This window comes from Coregonus clupeaformis, chromosome 37 (genome assembly GCF_020615455.1).
Source record: "Coregonus clupeaformis isolate EN_2021a chromosome 37, ASM2061545v1, whole genome shotgun sequence".
NCBI classification, from domain to species: domain Eukaryota; kingdom Metazoa; phylum Chordata; class Actinopteri; order Salmoniformes; family Salmonidae; genus Coregonus; species Coregonus clupeaformis.
Genome location: NC_059228.1, coordinates 21,191,932 through 21,196,468, shown reverse-complemented (window position 1 = coordinate 21,196,468; position 4,537 = coordinate 21,191,932). Strand labels below are relative to the sequence as shown.

General features: G+C 40.5%; 1 non-coding gene across 1 annotated transcript; it reads right to left on the bottom strand.

The window, feature by feature from the left end:
- Positions 1-4,081: 4,081 nt before the first annotated feature.
- On the bottom strand, positions 4,082-4,134 carry LOC121553792. Its single transcript, XR_005997578.1, has one exon. It is a non-coding gene; the product is annotated as a U7 small nuclear RNA (small nuclear RNA).
- Between the last annotated feature and the right edge of the window lie 403 nt (positions 4,135-4,537).

The window sequence follows — 4,537 nt, the reverse complement described above, 5'->3', positions numbered from 1 at the left end:
TAGTAGGTGCCAGGCGCACCGGTTTGAGTGTGTCAAGAACTGCAACGCTGCTGGGTTTTTCACACTCCACAGTTTCCTGTGTGTATCAAGAATGGTCCACCACCCAAAGGACATCCAGCCAACTTGACACAACTGTGGGAAGTATTGAGTCAAATGTGCCAGCATCCCTGTGGAACGCTTTCGACACCTTGTAGACCATGTCCCGACGAATTGAGGCTGTTCTGAGGGCAAAATGGGGTGCAACTCAATATTAGGAAGATGTTCCTAATGTTTTGTATAAGTGTTCCAGCCTCTCTATCAGTTTACCTGGATTCTGTTGGAAGACATTAAAGGAGTGAAGTAGAGGTTTATTTGATGTCTTACCGAAGACATCGTATTGATATGCTGTCTGTTTCTTAACTGAGGGAAGACCAAAATTAAGGCAGAGCTTTTGCTGGTTTAATTGCCCCAGTAAATTAGACTTAATGTCTGAGGCACAATTGCATTATCGTGATTGGCACAGTAGAAGATGAGAATTCAAACACTCTGCTTCTCTAATTGGGTCCCCAACAAAACCAATTTAGATAGTGTGGTGCACGTCTCACAGGTGAAGCCATCTTATAGGTCTAACATGCTTCTGCCTGTCTGTTTGCTTCATTTTGTTTATTTCATGTTAACAAAATACAACACCCTCTGAATATACCCTGGCTTAGCTGTTTGATTTTGATATCAACACTTGCCAGGAACTGTATAATTGTTTATTTTTATTATTTGGTTCAACCCTCCTTCCCACTCAAATCATGTTGAGAAAAGGTCCATTTAAACCAAAATACATCATTAGGATCTCACTGAAACCCCATAGATATAAACAACACCACTGAACCGTTTCAGAACTGAGCTCAGAATTAAACACTAATTAACCACTAAGTTCAACTCTGTGACTGATCTGTGATTTTCTAAACCTTATTAGGGTGACTCATAAACAAGTACACTGAGTGTACAAAACACTAGGAACACCTGCTCTTTCCATGACAGACTGACCAGGTGAATAAAGGTGAAAGCTATGGTCCACCACCCAAAGGACATCCAGCCAACTTGACACAACTGTGGGAAGCATTGGAGTCAACATGGGCCAGCATCCCTGTGAAACGCTTTCGACACCTTGTAGTCCATGCACCGACGAATTGAGGCTGTTCTGAGGGCAAAAGGTGTTCCTAATTATTTGTACACTCAGTGTTTATCTCCCTGCTTGAAGGAGATTTTTTGTTGTTGTTCGTCAAACCCGAAGTGATATTAACACAAGTAAGAAAGTGATTGAAGGAGAGAGGATGCTGGAGACACCCTCAGAGCATTATTTAAAACATTATCTGTCTGGGTTCCCAACAAATCCATATATATGGCTGACAGTTTTCTGTCAATGCTCTGGGATGTCGATGCAAGTTCCTCCTAGCATGGCTTGAGTGGCTAATTGTGTCCTTGTCCAATCAGCAAGCTGAACTGACCTTCCGTACACTCTCCTCTCAGTATGTGGCTAATGAAAAAACAATTAATTTGTGTACATATCTGACAGAAAGGAATGATCCCTCATGATCCAGTTTCCAGCCTCCATTTCTGAAAAATTATGCCGGGGGGAGGGGTGTGTGTGTGTGTGTGTGTGTGTGTGTGTGTGTGTGTGTGTTCATGCATGCTTCCTGTTGGCAGTCTCTGTCCCGGATGTAATTTGCACCTGAGGCGGCTGCCAGTCTTAGCCCTGTAGTGTTGGCACCACCTTGAAGACACACAGATGTGCTAGTAAACAAATCATCCCCTGGCACAATGGCACTGCCACACACATCTACCACCATTCAGGAAAACAGCCAAGGGACTTAGAAACTACCCAACTTTGCTCAGAGAGAGAGTGAGAAAGAAAGAGAGAGAGAGAGACATAGGCTGGTGTTTAAGACTCACTACTCTGCAAATGGATTTTGCCCTACAGCTGGCTGTACAAACAGATAACATATTGGTTTTTCTTAAATCGTTTGGTCAGAGTTCTAATCCACCTGAGGTTTTCCCCAAAACACTGTGGGCTAAAACACAGGATACCAATAACAAACTTATTTTGAGAAAAGCTCAGCTACTCCCAACACGAGGAAAAATGTTTAGCTGCTGTGTTTTAGGCTGCCGCACTGTAACCAATGATTTGGAATCCCATTTACTTTCTTAATTAAGCTTAGCGAAAGCTTTGTTGTTGTAGAATGAGCTTGCCTTCTTTTACTTCATGCATCGGTCAGGCTAACAATTCAATTATTCTCCATTGTGCTTCACAAAGAGCATGACCTCAATAAAAATGTTTCCTCTTCCAAGGTATTAATAATACATGTAGGGATGCCACACAGTGGCATTCCCTCTTATGGAGTCCTACTGCATATCTGGGAAGTGAATGCTTTATTGAGAGGGATAAAACCAGGTGGTGAAGCTGCAATGTTTATCCACCTCACCTCAGGTATTGTTCTCGTCCAATGTCAAGCCAATGGCAGCTGTATGGCTGTGCTGCGCTTGCTAGTTATCCACTTGAGAAAAGCAAATATTTCAAGGTGGAGAAATGAGTTTCTGCTCTAGTGATTCTGATTATGGTCTCTGATACAATATGTATTCCACTCAAGGCATATTACAAGTAATGGAAAAGTAGAAGGGATATACAGTATAGTAATGTGGTGTAATATACACAGTATATCAAAGATATGATAAAATAAGTGAGAATCCTTTCTCAGCAGATACAGCTAGCTACGCTAATGCATTATAACTCAATGTCCCCAACTCCAAACTGTGAATACACTGTCTGTTCACACTTCTTCACAACGTGTCCCATCTTTTTTACAGTGTAGCACTCTGACTTACTTTACCAGCGTCATTCACACCCGTCTCATTGACTTTGGCCCTGTGGAGTGGAGTGAGTAACAGGATGTTCCCTACGGAGGGTGTCATTGTCACAGTGAGGCTAAACGGTCAATGGCAGAGAGCCTCTCTCTGGTTCCTACTCGGGTATTAGCCAGCTGTCATCTACTGCAATCACACCATCATCAAGGACATCTGTTATGCTGCTGTTACGTACATTACTTTTATCTCACAGATTGAAGCCCTTTGGATATGATCTGGACTCAGGCCACGTGATATGAAAGTAGGCCTACTAGAAAAGCATTCATGCAGTGGCATCATGTATAGACAGAAACATGGATTTCAACCTTACCATTAACTGTATAGAGTTCAATTATATTTTTTTAAATATAATTTTTATTTACTCCCATTTAAAATGAAAGATCAAAGCCTAGCACAGTTGGTAGATATTTTACTCCAGTAAAGTCATTTAGGACTATACTTCCATGTGTATTTACTGTATACTATTTGTGTTCTTTATCTGTTTGTTGTAATTGTAGTAATCTCATTCATAATATCAGGTTTGTATTTTGTACAACTCCTGAGGCTCAACAGAAACGGCAGACATTAAACAGGCAGGATCCCACTTCAGAGGTAATGCTATCTGATGTGTTATTGCCAGAGGCCTTCTCTTTCTCCATCAAATACGTTTTATCCAGCATTAAGCTCTGTGCTTGGATGAAATGATTGTGTGATTATACCTGCATGGACTACTAATACAGGTTTAACTACCAGCTCCAGATGTGTATCATATCCTCTAGGAGTATAATGGAGGGTTAGACTGGCTACTGGCAGTTATCCCCTTCCCCATTATCGTTTCTCTCCCTACAACACACACACATGGACGTGCACACACATGCACACACATACACACACATACCAAACACCCCCCTTACTTGCCGCTCTTGATTACCCCTCCAATCCCTCAGATCTTTCTGGCCGACATTAAAATAAACTATGATGTAAATACTATAGTATTCATTGTAGCGTTTTTGCTGACTTTACTGTAGTATACTGTAGTATTTACAGGTAACTATAGTATAAACACTGTATTAAAAGAAAACTGTAGTACATACTATAGTACTTAATGTGGTGTTTTTGCAGATTGTAGTATACTGTAGTATTTACTCTAGTGTTTTTGTGGACATTACTGTAGTATTTAGTGTTTTATTATATTTGACATAGAAGTGGAGGCTTTCTCCTTCAGGAAACCTACTGGAGAAATACTAAAAGAGCACATTTTCCATAACCTGTAGATAGGACTGGGGTCTGAACGGATTGTTCAGAGCTTCTACTCTTTCTATAACCTATAAGGAACACAATATATAGTCTATACTTGGTTTCTCACTTATGGGTGGCACAAATTGTGATATGGGGGAGGGGAATGGGCAGGGTATATGCAAATAAGATACTGTAGTATTTACTATAGTTTAAAAAACTGTAGTGTTCTTGCGGACTGTGTTGTTTTTGCGGACATTACTGTAGTATTTACTACAGTGTTATTTGTTTACTATAGTTTCTACAGTATACTGCAGCATTCTATAGAAAGTACTACACATGAACGAGGGATACTACAGTGTGTGGTATAGTATTGTACAGTAGTTTACTATAGAATTTGTATAGTAAGTACTGTAGTATTCTATGG